Consider the following 13,993-nt stretch of genomic DNA (forward strand, 5'->3'; position numbering starts at 1 on the left):
CTGAGTTCGTGGCCAGCCTGGTCTACAGGGTGAGTTCCAGGACAGCCAGGGCTACACAGAGAAACAAAAAACAAAACAAAACAAAACAAAAGTCATCAAACTACATCAAAAGGGCTTAATCCAACCCGCTGCCCTCCCTTTTGATTTATTTATTTATTTTATGTATGTGAGTACACTGTAGCTGTACAGATGGTTGTAAACCTTTATGTGGTTGTGGGGAACTGAATTTTTGGGACCTCTGCTCACCCCTGCTCGGTCAACTTCGCTTGCTCAGTCACTGCTTGCTCTGGCCCAAAGATTTATTTATTATTATATGTAAGTACACTCTAGCTGACTTCAGACGCACCAGAAGAGGGCGTCAGATCTCATTACAGGTGGTTGTGAGCCGCCATGTGGTTGCTGGGATTTGAACTCATGACCTTTGGAAGAGCAGTCAGTGCACTTACCCACTGAGCCATCTTGCCAGCCCCTCCTGCCCATTTTTATATGGCTTAAGAGCTAAGAGTGTGTTTTAGGTTATTGGATAAAAAAAAAATAGTCAAAGGGAAGAATACTTCATTTTAAAAAAATTAAATTAATGTTGTCAGACTGGAATGCAAAAGTAATGGGCCTTGTCATGACGTTTTCATACACACGTGTCCTAGCCTGTTCTGGTTGGTTCCCCTCCCCTACGGCCTCGGTGCCCCTCCCCACTCCAGCTGATTCTCATTCTTCCTCCTCTGGCTAGCTTTCCCTTGTTCCTTCTTTCTTTCTTTCTTTCTTTCTTTCTTTTTTGAAGATTTATTTATTATTATAAATGAGTACACTGTAGCTGTCTTCAGACATCCCAGAAGAGGGCATCAGATTTCATTACGGGTGGTTGTGAGCCATCATGTGGTTGTTGGGATTTGAACTAATGACCTTCAGAAGAGCAGTCAGTGCTCTTACTCGATGAGCCATTTCACCAGCCCCTCCCTTGTACTTTCTATTACTTACAGAGAAGGGTATTTTCTGTCATGCGGAAGTCACATGAAATTCTGATTTAAAGCTGGGTGTGGCAATAGCGCACTCAGAGGTGGAGGCAGGGCTGCTGCAAGCTTGAGACCAGCATGGTCTAGATGGCGAGTCTCAGCTAGACCAGGGCCAGCGATGGGACTCTCTTAGAAAACAAAATCAGGTCGGGAAGCAAGTCTGAGGACCCAAGTTTGGTGTTGAGGATGGTGGAAGGAGAGAACCAACCCTTGACCTTTGGCACTGTGACCCCCGGCCCCACCCCCAACACGTGTATTGATGAAGCCTTTAAAGTGTTGGAGTCGGGTGGTGGTGGTGCACTCCTTTAATCCCAGCACTTGGGAGGCAGAGGCAGGTAGATTTCTGAGTTGGAGGCCAGCCTGGTCTACAGAGTGAGTTCCAGGACAGCCAGGGCTACACAGAGAAACCCTGTCTCGAAAAAACCAAAGGGGGAAAAAAATTCTAGTGTCGGAAATGGTTCAACTGGCATATAAGCATATATAAGCATGTCCCTGTGCTTATACATTGCTTCTGGTTGTTTTACTGTAATTATAGAAACTTGACTGACAGCTTACATTCTTGCAGCTGTCAGTAAATGCTCCCTGGAGCTAGCAACAGACCCTGCTTCAATCCCCAACCTGGGACAGTAAGCCATAACCCAGTGTGTTTTCTACCCCTTGGCTAAAGACACAGTGCATGGATAATTTTGAGTCTATCATCTGGGAATGGAGAGGACTCCACAGTTGGGTTATAAGATATGGTGTGCTAGGTATGATGGGGGTACAGCTCAGAGAGAGCAGAGAGGATTGTGAGTTCAAGATCAAACTGGGCTGTGTCCCCAGACCCCATCTCACCCCTCCCTACCCCTACACAAAGATACACACAGTAATTAGTCCTTCCCATTCTCCAAGCTCACCAGAAAAACTTGATGCCTGAGGAGCCGCACATATAACTTTGGCCCTAAGATGCCCCAGACGGTCACATCCAGACTATAGGTTGATCTCATATGTAACCTGCAGTCTGAGATAAAACTCTCAGAACCAATGGGAGTGCAGCTTGTCCAGAGTTGACTGGAGTTCTGGGCCTATCAGAAATGATGGTGGTGCCTTGCTACATGTGGCTTATTGTTCTCACTCTGGAAACGAGTCGTGCGATCAGAAAAAGGTGAACGTTCTTCCCAGTTTCCCAGGACTGGATTTTATATCATCTAGAGTGATTTCCAGTCCTGGTTTGTTACAAGTAGCTGTGTCTCCCAACTCTGCTGGACCGTTTTCATCTTGGAGTTCCCAAATCTCATTTTTTTCAATACAGGGTCTCTCTGTGTAGTCCTGGTTGTCCTGGAATTTACTACGTAGACCAGGCTGGCCTCCAACTCAGAAATCCCCTGGCCTTTGTGTTGGGACTCAAGGTATACATACAACCCGCCCCCCAGCCTCAGTCTCATTTTTCAACATTAAAACCACTATGCAGCAACCAAAGCTATGGGCTTCTTACTCAACTGGTAACTCTATCCTTTGCCTCAGAGGGCTGAGACTTCCTGTGTGTCCATTGAAACCAATGCTTGTACTTTCTGAAAGCACAGGGAAAAAATAAGAAAACACTCCTCATTCTGCCCTATTCGTGTCATTCCGTGGCCGGGTCACTCTATACGACGGCATTTTAAAAGGAATAAAAAAAATTAAGGCTGCTGTGCCAGTTGTGGCGCACACCGGTAGGATTTGCTGAAGGAGGCAGAGGCAGGAAGATCATGGGTTCGAGGCCAGCCAGGGCTACACATTTTTGCCAGGCAGTAGTGGCACATGCCTTTAATCCCAGCACTTGGGAGGCAGAGGCACGCGGATTTCTGAGTTCGAGGCCAGTCTGGTCTACAGGGTAAGTTCCAGGACAGCCAGGGCTACACAGAGAAACCCTGTCTCGAAAACAAACAAACAAACAAACAAACAAACAAAAAAGTAATCCTACGTGGTTTATAAAACACTAAACCCAAGAAAACAGTTGACCCACTTTAATCCTTAAGATTTCCTAGAAGCAGAGAAGTTGGTACGGAGGGGATAAAGGTGCATAGATGTGGTAGGGAATGGGGCCTGCCTTCAGCCTCTGGCCAAACAAATAACAAAACCAAATTAATAAGGACATATATCTTCAACACTGGGGAGTCTCCGGCCTTGCTTGAAAGCACATGGAGGCAGCTGCGCGTTCCTTTTCCTTGTCCGTGGTGTTACCAGGAGCCAGGATGGCTGCAGAGGCCGCCTACGCCTTTGGCACTGCACCGAGGCCTGTCTGCGTGGCTTATTTGGCTGTCTGATCACTTCAGTCCGAGTTCTAAGAAGGACAGTTTTGGAGGCACGGAAGGGAGGAATATGACGTACGTCAGCACACCAGATGCCATTAGGTGTTTGCGTCCTTCCCACGTCAAAGCTCGGGATACGTCTTCCTCCAACCTTAGAAGACAAAATGAGGGCCTGGCCAACCAGTCACGAAGCCAAAAGGTGGGCTCACATCTCTGACATCTACTTAAGCTCCGCAAAGCAATGGTGCCTACTGGACGCCCGGGAGAGTTAACGTCCCACGTTCTCTCGGTTTGTAGGAAGCAAGCTACACAACAGTGTGAAGAATGAACGAGGGTAAATAAAACCAAGAAACGATTGACCTGCCAGGGAGCCAGAGCCTAACTTATGTATAGGCTCGAAATGGTTGGTCAAAGCTCAGGTGTCAGCTGACCACTGGAAATGCTCGCAGCTGTGAGCGACCACGGAGGGCAGAGATCGCTGCCTTCAGAGGAGTTCCTGCTGTTATCTGCAGTGCTTGGCAGAGTTCTAGAAATGGGTAGTAAAGGGTAAAGAACTTACTCGTTGATCGAAGGTGAATGGAGGCTGTAACTCGGAACTCTGGGGAGCAAGAAGGAAGCTCAGTTGGTGGGGGGTCCCTCTGTCCTGTCTTCCTTTCTGCCTAATCTCCCTTTCTTGTTCGTTGAGCTAGAGTCTCACAATGTAATATAGCCCAAAATAGCCTCAAACTCCTAACAATCCTGAAGTTTGGATTTACAGGTGTGCATCACCATACCCAGCTAGTAGAATTTATTCATTATTCTTTTTTTTTTTTTTTTTTTTTTTTTTTTTTTTTTTTTTTTTTTTTTTTTTTTTGAGAGAAGGTCTCCCTATGTACCTCTGGCTGGCTTAGAACTTTCTATGTAGACCAGGTTGGCCCTGAAGCTACAGATATTCCACAGAGCTCCACCTGCTTCTGCCTCCAGGGTGCTGAGATAGGAGGCCTGTGTCATCACGCCCAGTCCCAGAGCACTCTCTTAGCACGCACTGCACTAGTTTGACACCTATTTTGCAAACACTGCCCTGCTCTGAGACCTTTACCTCCCAGTGTGTCCTAAGGACTAAGTGCGAGTTTCAGAATGAATGATTAGGGCGCAAGTTTGTACCAGCCAGTTCTCCCCCAGGAGCCTGAGCCAGAAGTAGCTGAAGAACCTGTGGTGCAAAATACCTGCTGTGCGTGCGAGCGTGCGTTCGTGTGCGCGCGCGCGCGTGTGTGTATGTGTGTGCGTGTGTGTGTGTGTGTGTGTGTGTGTGTGTGTGTGTGTAGACTGTCACTCTTGAGGTCAAGTGCAGGGCTTCACGCTGATGTGAACTGTACTGGCTTTGGCTCTGCTACCAAAAGCAATGGGCCTAACCTACTTACAACAGGCTTTCCTTTTGTGTTAAACCACTGCGGGCAAGCTCTCTCCCAGCTAGCCCCTAGCCATTGTTAGTTACAAAATAGCATTCCAGTTACACTGTCTTCTGGGCCTGTGATGAAATCAGGCTGGGCTTGCTCCCTACGCACACAAAGGACTGCAGGCAAACCTGCCAGTGGCGGCCTTTCTGCTGAGTCCCTGACGAGGTAAGGGCTGCTTCCCACCCTGGATGCGTCTAGAAGAATGGTAACATTGCACCTAGGCAGATAAGGTTGTCAGAGGCAGGAGAGAATACACAGCGACTTGTCCTGACTTACCAGTAAACCTGTGGGCCAATGAGGACCTTCCAGGAAAGCCGTTCTGAGAAAGATGGGCCAGATAAAGCTTTTACTTTTAATAGTACTATCGCTTGTCTGTGATGTGCAGAGGCCAGCTTGCTCTGAGTGGGCAGCAGACCCACATGAGCTCGCACTTGTGTTGGGTAGAACTCTCTCTATCTGTAAAAGCCGCTGTTAGCAATAGTGCCCGTCCCATTCCTCTGGAGCAATCGATTGATATGTCAATTGTGTATAAGTCTCTGCAGACCCAGGTGGAGGAATGCGCATGTTTGTGTGTGCATGTGTGTGTACGTGCGAGTTGTGTGTTTCTGTGCAGGTGCAAGAACACACACGTGTATGGTGTGTGTGTGCGCGTGTGTGTGCACTCATGTGTATACGTAAGTGTGAAGGCCAGGAGTTGATGTCATAGAGCTTTCTCAATCCCTTTCCACTTTACTTTTAAAGTCCCGGAAGCTGGAGTTTGCCACTTTGGCTAGAATGGCTAGCTAGCAACCCCTAAGGAATCCTCCTGCCTCTGTTTTCCCAACTTCAGAATTATAGGCATGTACTGCCATGCCTGGCTTTTTGTGTTGGTGTGGGGACCTGAACTCATGCTTGTGTGGAAAGCACTTTATCAACTTAGCTGTCTCCCTAGGCCTCCAAAGCTGTTTTATTTTTATTGTTGTTATTTTCAGACAGGACATTTCTGTGCTTCTGAAGTTAGAATGGAAGTAGCTCAGGCTGCCCTCAAGCCCTCTGCAATGTTCCTGTGTCAGCATCTTGAACGTTGGATCACGTGCATACACGGTCACACTTGGCTCACAACCCAGGCCTTAAATACATCAGGCTTGTTCTGCAGAATTGCCACCCTGTCATCCCGCTGATAGCAATACTGTGTTCCTTCTCAGAGCTTTTACATGGCTGACTGTCTTGAGGTGTGTGGGTGTGGTGGTGGGGAATCATCTCTGGAAAAAGCAAATACTCAAATACAACAAATGATCTTGTCAGCTATTTTATAACCATCACAGCAAGAATTATGAGCGGGTGCTAACACTCATGGCTGGAACTTTATGACAAGAACATTTGCAGAGATGTGGGGAACCGTCTCCTAAGTGACACGTTCGTTCTTAAATAAAGGGGAACCCAGAAATACCACTGGGATCAAATATCACTCAAAAGAGGGCCAAGGAAGATTCTGCTGCTTCAGACAGGACATGCTGAGGACAGCATACCGTCTGTTACTTCTTCCAACAGGAGACCCTGAGCGTTACCAAAGAGAGACACTGAGCCCAGCTCCAGGACATCTGTCGAGACTTATAATCCTTCTGTGTAAGATCATTAAAGACAAAGAAGGCAGACACTTCCAGCTTACAGGACAGTAGCCAGACATGATAAGTAGATGTAATGAACCCTCCTTGGGTCCTAGAGCAAAGGAAATATTTGTTAGACAATATGGAACTGGTGAGGTGGCTCAGAGAATAAAGAAAGTTCCTGTGGCCAAGCCTGATGATGAGTTTAATCCCCGGAACTCACATGGTGGAAGGAGAGAACCAAGTTGCCCTTTGACCTCTATTTGTCCTTTGACCTCTACACACACACACACACACACACACACACACACACACACACACACGCATAAATAAACGTTAAAAAAAAAAAAAACCCAGGAAAACGTAGACTCCTGGTTCTCACGCTGTGACTGGAACCCGAGGCAGAAGCTCTGTCTCTGGGCTGCAGGCACCGCCTTTCCTGAGGCTCTAACCTGCAGGCATATTCCTGGGACGTTCAGTCTCCAGGGCACGGTGCGCCCAGCTCTGAACCTCAAGCATCAAATACCTACATGTGTGCTTCCTTTACTTCTGTTTCTCTGAAGAACTCTGATATAGGCTTTAACACTCTCATTTTATAGGAGAGAAAACTGGAACCCAAGTCCTTGGGGGTTTGTTGCTCTAAATAAGGGGGGGAAATCCTAGATTCTAACTGTGAAAGCTATGTGCTCTCTAACAACCGGCACTGTTTCTCGAAAGGCGAGGTAAACTGGGAGCACCATTCCTTCCAGCCCTGTGAAGGAGGCAGGTGGATTTCTGTGAGTTCAAGGCCATTCGAGTCTACACAAGGAATTACCCATCAGTCCAACTCTGTCTCAAAAACAAACAAAATGCAAATAGACAGAACAGAGGATCACACTTATAATCTCACGCCTGGAGAGTGTCTATCACGAATTCATGGTGTCCTGGGTCATTTAGAGAGGTTCTGCCTCAAAAAAAAAAAAAAAAAATTCCAAAAAAACCCAAAACCAACCAACCAACCAACCAACCCCCCCCCCCCCAAAAAAAAACCTAAGGGAGATTGCCATGTAAGGACAACTGACCAAATCTGAATTTTTGATTTTGTTAATGTATCTATGTTAAACATCCTGACCTTGAAGAACTGTATTTGTTTAGATGGTTTTAGGACATACACACTGGAGTGTTTGTAAATAATAAATAATGGTTTAGTCCTAAAAACAGCAGCCATAGCAATGCCATGCTGGAGCCAGAATAAGGAGAGCGGGGCGCTCCGCAGTGAAGGGAACCCTGTTGTGGAGACTTTGTTCTCAGACTGTCTCTAGAAGTTTAAAATTTTACTGAGTGAAAACATTGTAAGAGAGACATTTTCTGGATTATTTATATTTACAGTGTATTCAGCCTTTCAGGCTGTCTGTCCAGAGCTATGAGCACACCAAGTATTAGTGGCATACATACATACATTCATACATTTATTTAACAGTACAGGCTGGTTTTACATGGGACCTAGGCTCACTTCCCAGCAACCACATGGTAGCTCACAACTGTCTGAAATTCCATTTCAGATCCAACACCCACTTCTGATTTCTACAGGCACCAGGCACGTACATGGCACATTCACATAAAAGCAGGCAAGTACATAAAGTAAACTTAAAATAAAAATCTTTTAAAAAATTTAAAAATTCACATCACATTTAAAAAAAGAAGACAAAATAAATAAGGGGGTAAAGATTTATGCCTTTGTAAGTTCTCCTTACAGTTTGCTGTGGGTCTAAAAGAAGGTGTTTTAAATCATATATATATATATATATATATATATATATATATATATATATATATGTGCGTAGAGTGAAAAGGCGCCAAGTCACGGCCCATCCCGGGGCGTCACATGGGGTGATGAGCAAACAGCCAATCATGGGCGGACACGCCATGCTGTGGTGTATATAAGCAGTGCCGATTAGTGGCTCGGGGTCTTCCTCTTCATGATGCAATAAATGCTTGCTGTAGAAGGATCCTAGTGTCTGCGTGTCTTCTTTAAATCATATATATATATAATTTTTTTTGTTTTTCGAGACAGGGTTTCTCTGTGTAGCCCTGGCTGTCCTGGACTCACTCTGTAGACCAGGCTGGCCTCAAACTCAGAAATCTGCCTGCCTCTGCCTCCCAAGTGCTGGTATTACAGGCGTGCGCTGCCACGCCCGGCCAAATCATATATTTTTTAAAGATTAATTTTATGTATGGTTGTACAGATGGCCATGAGCTATCATGTGTGTGGCTGCTGGGAATTGGACTCAGGACCTCTGCCAGCCCCGTTTACTCCAGCGTAATTCACTGTAGCTGTCTTCAGACACACCAGAAGAGGGTATCAGATCTCATTACAGGTGGTTGTAAGCCACCATATGGTTGTTGGGATCCGAACTCAGGACCTTTGGAAGAGCAGTCAGTGCTCTTACCCGCTGAGCCATCTCGCCAACCTTTAAATCATATTTTGAATGAACATAATTTTTGCTTTGGTCATCACTTCGAACCCCGTAGGAAATAGAGGTGGTGCCTTGGCTCTTAGATCAGGGAATGAAAAAAAAAAAGAAGACACAAATGCTCCTAGGTATAGTGGAGAATATTTTATTGAAGATGAAAGGGAGAGTACAGCCAGAGGCAGAGACAAATAGGAGAGTCCAGAGTGGTCAGGACCCTGAGCCACGTAGGGGGAGGGGGAGGGGCAGGGGGAGGGAGAGGGGGAGGGGAGGGAGGTGAACGGGGCAGTTGCTAGGAGGCCAAAGATAGAAAAGGAGGAGGGTAATCAAAATGTCTGGATTATATAGGGAAGAGCCTCTGGGAGAAGGACAGCCTAGCCTGAGTGTAGCCCGCGCAGTCGTCTTGCCAGCAAGAAGACACGCAGACACTAGGATCCTTCTACAGCAAGCATTTATTGCATCATGAAGAGGAAGACCCCGAGCCACTAATCGGCACTGCTTATATACACCACAGCACGGCGTGTCTGCCCATGATTGGCTGTTTGCTCATCACCCCATGTGACGCCCCGGGATGGGCCGTGACTTGGCGCCTTTTCACTCTATGCACATGCGCAAACAGTTGTTTACCAGGAGTCGACAGCGGATGTAGGCGCCATCTTGTCAAGGCGAATGCCTCTCCAGCTCTACCGCTCTCCACACCTGAGGGCTGTAGAGAGCAGAGTGGAGGGCAGGGATGGGAGGTTGGGATGGGTATGCCAGCCATGCCCTGTAACAGTGACTGAGGGTCGCTGGGAGAACCTGGAGGTCAGGTCTGCTTTGATATGTTACATAGGCACCTCTGTTAGCCATTTGTCTCGTGTTCAAAATGTGTCTCCTGGCAGAGCGTGGGCAAGGTGCAGAATCATTTGAGGACATTGTGAATATGGATACTTTTGGTTGTCTGGTATATTTGATACAGGCTTTGCTGCATAGCCCAGTTTGGCCTCAAACTTTTAATCCTTTGCTTCGACTTCAAGAGTCCTGGGATCGGGCTGGTAAGATGGCTCAGCGGGTAAGAGCACTGACTGCTCTTCCGAAGGTCCTGAGTTTGGATCCCAGCAACCACATGGTGGCTCACAACCATCGGCGATGAGATCCGACACCCTCTTCTGGTGTGTCTGAAGACCGCTACGCCGGAGCATGGTGAGCGGCTTGAGGTCCCACTTGGTTCTCACTTCCTTGTTTTCTGTGACAGAGGGGCGGTTCTCACCTCTTCATCTGTTCTCTTTTCGTTGCTGGCAAATCTTCCAGGCCCTTAAGACTCTGCTCTGGCTTCGGGTTTCACTTGAATTTGCACCAGCCCCTGGAAGACTATCCTAACGTCTACCACCTCACCTCTGGACAAGGACACGTGGGCACCACAGGTTCTCCCAAGTCAGGTACAGAGCCTGGCATAGAAGCAGCTCAGAGGTGAAAGTTGTGCCTGCCTCCTAAATATCCCTGCTACCAGGACCTGGACCAGGCTCTTTGTGCCAGAAACAAGAGGTTTTATCGTTTCGTTTTTTCTCTTTTTAAAAAGTTGCCCACCATAGTTTCTAAAGGATGTAAGTGAGCTCTGGGGGAAGAACTGTCATCATAATGTATCGAAACACACCAGAACTTCAGATATTGAGAAGTTTGTAAGAATGCTTACAAAAACCCCTGTAACTCCACTTAGGTGGTTAATTGTTACACCAATAAACACTTGAAATAAGCATTTTATTTGATTTTGGAACATGTGTGTACATGTATGTGTAAGTATGTATGTGTATATGTATGTGTATATTTGTGTATGTGTATGTATGTATGTATGTATGTATGTGTGTGTGTATGTGTATATGCATGTGTGTGTAGACCAAGTTGGCCACAAACTTACAGTCTCCTTCCTGGTTCTGTGTCCCGACTCCTGGGATCACAGGCATGCTCCACCATGTACTTAGAAGACGAATAGAAAAGCAACTCTAGAAGAAAACCTAGCAGGGAAAAGCAAGCATTTGTACTGTCGATGAGCTTCCACTGGAAGGAAGTTAAACCTTATGTAGCAAGGGGGGATGGCAGAATTTGGGAAGCATGATTTTGAGGCCCTTTTTGGAAAGGATTAGCAGTTGGTGTCAAGCCCAAGGTTGGCGGGGTACTGTCAGAGTCATAGTTGGCATCCTGGCACAAGGAACAGTGACACAGCAGGGCGTAGATATCAGATGGTCACAAGACAAGGGGGTAATTTGCTTCAAGTGGGCCCATCAGACACAGCGAGCCTCTGATTTGGAACCATGCAAGGGCCACGCTGTCACTTGTTTCTGTGTGTTTGCTTCTTATTAGGAACTCCTAAGATCAAAGCTATCTCTGGACATTTGTGCCTCTAATCTCAGCTTTTAGGGAGGGGGTGGGACAGAAGAATCAAGGGTTCAAGGCCAGGCCTGGCTGGCTACTTGGGGAGTCTGAGGACAGGCAGAGACTGCTTTGTCTGGCTTCTCACACATCTAGGTTGGGATCTTGAGTCATTCTGTAACCTGCTGAGCATTTGAGGGCTGGCGTGGATCTAATGAGAATCCTGCTTGAAGCATTCCTAGAGTAGAACCTGGTATTTGCAATCTAATCAGCTACTATTGCAAATGTTGATTATTTCCAGAATAATCATATGACTTTGCGAAAGTCATAGGTTGTACTGGCTGACTTTGTGTATCACTTGATATAAGCTGGAGTTATCCCAGAAAAAGGAGCCTCAGTTGAGGAAATGATTCCATGAGATCTGGCTGTAAGGTATTTTCTCAATTGTTGATCAAAGAGGGAGGGCTCAGCCCATAGTGGGTGATGCCATCCCTGGGCTGGTAGTCCTGGGTTCTATAAGAAGGCATGCTGAACAAGCCAGTGGAAGCAAGCCAGTAAGCAGCACCCCTCCATGGCCTCTGCATCAGCTCCTGCCTCCAGGTTCCTGCCCTGTTTGAATTCTGACGTCCTTTGGTGATGAACAGCAATGTGGAAGTGTAAGCTGAATATACCCAACTTACTTCTTGGTCATGGTGTCTCATTGCAGCAGTAGAAACCCTCACTAAGACTTAAGTGTATATTGATATCAATGTCTCTTCCGAAGCCCATGTTGGCTCAGGTCACAGGATTTTAGATTTCCAGCAGGTAACCAGGATTCATACTGCGGGCTCTCTGACCAGAAAGCCATCTGCGGGACTTGTGTAAACCACCTAAGGGACTAGAAGACAGGTTTTCAATAGTGAACAGGACCTGAAAGGTGTGACATATGGGAAGAAAGGGGATACACCCACGCTCGCATCTGCACACACGCATGTACATACACAGGGTCAGGAAGGTTACCCAGAATGCCTTTGCTCCTGGTGTCTGGAAATCATACATAAGGTCACTTGATGGTTGTCCTTCTGAGAAGGGAGGAGGAGAAACACTGTTTACTGGGTTGATCTTCCGCTCTCCCTTCCTACACTGTGGGCCCCATGAAGGCAGGGCTTTTTAATTCATTGATGAACTTTGATCCTCTGTAATTATCCTGGTGCACGGTAGGTGTCTGATGATGAGCAGGGCCTCCTTGTTTGTTTTGCTTGTGATGTTGGAGGTAGAACCCTGGGCCTGGTGAACGCTGGGCAAAGGTTCTGACCTCTGAGATGTAAGGGTTCTGAGAGACTGAACCCTGCCCAAACCATCTAACAGGACCAGTCAAGACTACAAGCTCTAGCTCAAACTTTAATTCAATTACTTAAAACTGGTTCACTGAGTGTGGAGAAACTTTTAAGTTGATCTCACGGCCTAAAGAGGAGAAAGTAAATATGTGGCTTTGGTCTGCTGTGTGCAGAATGGCTCTGTTTACATGTCTCCACCCAAGAGTTAAGTCATGAAAACGTCATGAGCTGAGTCTTGGGTGAGAGACCCAGAATGAGCTCAGGTAATGTGTCACCTACACAGCAAGGCTGGAGTTCCCCAAGCGGTTCCCTCTGCCTAGTTTCAGGAACTGAATCAGAATCAGGCTCTCCCACCCTGCTTCTTTCTTCTTTGATCTTACCAGGGTGTGGCTCTTTATAAAGAAGGCAGCCCGGTGAAGAAGGTGTCAGGAAGTGGAGACTGAGATTAGAATACCACTCTGCCAGAGAGAGCAGATGGGCAGTGTTGTCTACTAATACGGGTACCACACTCAGTCGATCAGCCACACGTCACTGAGCCTAGAGAAGCCCAGAGGCTCGGAAGTTAAACTGCCCACGTCTGGAAGCCACAGTGACAGCTCACCAGGCTGAGGTCTGTGATCTGACAGCGTAGAGGACAGGAGAGGAGTTGATGGTGTCACAAAGGAAATGTTCTAAGCTCCTGGTCCGCTGGAGGCTGCTCCCTCAGCCAGCCTCTGCACCTGCATGGACGAATCTCAATCCCTGGTCCAGGGGGCTGGATGTGATGGAGGGGAAAGGTTACATCTGAAATAGGGTATAAGCAGCAGCCAGAAATTATAAAGGGGGCCCAGAGAACTTCCATACATATTTAGAAGGTAAAACATGCTACAAAACAGATGGGAAGAATTTGTGTCGATTCCTTGTAGCAGTGAATGCCCTTGGCTCAGCAGAGGAGTATGCCCTATTGGAAACTGGAATTTATTAAGATTTTTTTTTTTTTGAAATGTAATCTAATCCAAACTGTCCTTAACCTTGCAGTTGTATCTGGGTCCTTCTGTCTTCAACCGCGCCCCTCCCCCACCTCCTTGAGCCAGGGCTATGCTGGGACTGTAGACATTTACCACCCTGCCTAGCCGTAATTCTGTGTTTGTGCCCATGTGCCCTGCACTCACAGAGGGCAAGCTCTGACGTCGTCCCTCAGGCTCTTGCCACTTTTTGATTGAGAGGAAATCTCTCACTGTGCCGAACTTTGAGGCCAGGCTAGAGGGCCTTCAGCTTCCAGGGGCCACTTGTCTCTGCCTCCCGTCTTGCCGTTGCTGGGATTGAAGAAGTATGTCACGAAGCTGTTCCTCCTGCCCACTTTAGATGACATCTCACTCTGTGTATCCTGCTAGGTTTGTTCTGTTGTAGGACAGACTCAAGAAGAACAGGTAACATGGATGTATGAATATCCATCACTTGGAGAAACAAAAATACAAAACCAGGAGCTGGGGTGTCCTAGGTGTGAGGGGGTTCTGGGGTGTCCTAGCTGTGAGGAGGTTCTGGGGTGTCCTAGCTATGAGGGGGTTCTGGGGTGTTCTAGCTGTGAAGGGGTTCTGGG

At 47.1% G+C, this 13,993-nt stretch overlaps 2 long non-coding RNA genes across 2 annotated transcripts in view; one reads left to right on the top strand and one right to left on the bottom strand.

Moving 5' to 3' along the window:
- Positions 1-12,465: 12,465 nt before the first annotated feature.
- Positions 12,466-13,039, bottom strand: LOC116082185. Its single transcript, XR_004115202.1, has 2 exons — positions 12,795-13,039; positions 12,466-12,541 (listed from the first exon to the last, which is right to left on the bottom strand). It is a non-coding gene; the product is annotated as an uncharacterized LOC116082185 (long non-coding RNA).
- LOC116082184 overlaps positions 12,877-13,993 on the top strand; it is a 1,953-nt gene continuing 836 nt past the window's right edge. The window contains exons 1-2 of the long non-coding RNA XR_004115201.1: positions 12,877-13,268; positions 13,759-13,823. This is a non-coding gene — a long non-coding RNA (uncharacterized LOC116082184). The remainder of the gene's footprint in view (positions 13,269-13,758; positions 13,824-13,993) is intronic.

This window comes from Mastomys coucha, unplaced genomic scaffold, assembly GCF_008632895.1.
Source record: "Mastomys coucha isolate ucsf_1 unplaced genomic scaffold, UCSF_Mcou_1 pScaffold7, whole genome shotgun sequence".
Lineage (NCBI taxonomy): Eukaryota > Metazoa > Chordata > Mammalia > Rodentia > Muridae > Mastomys > Mastomys coucha.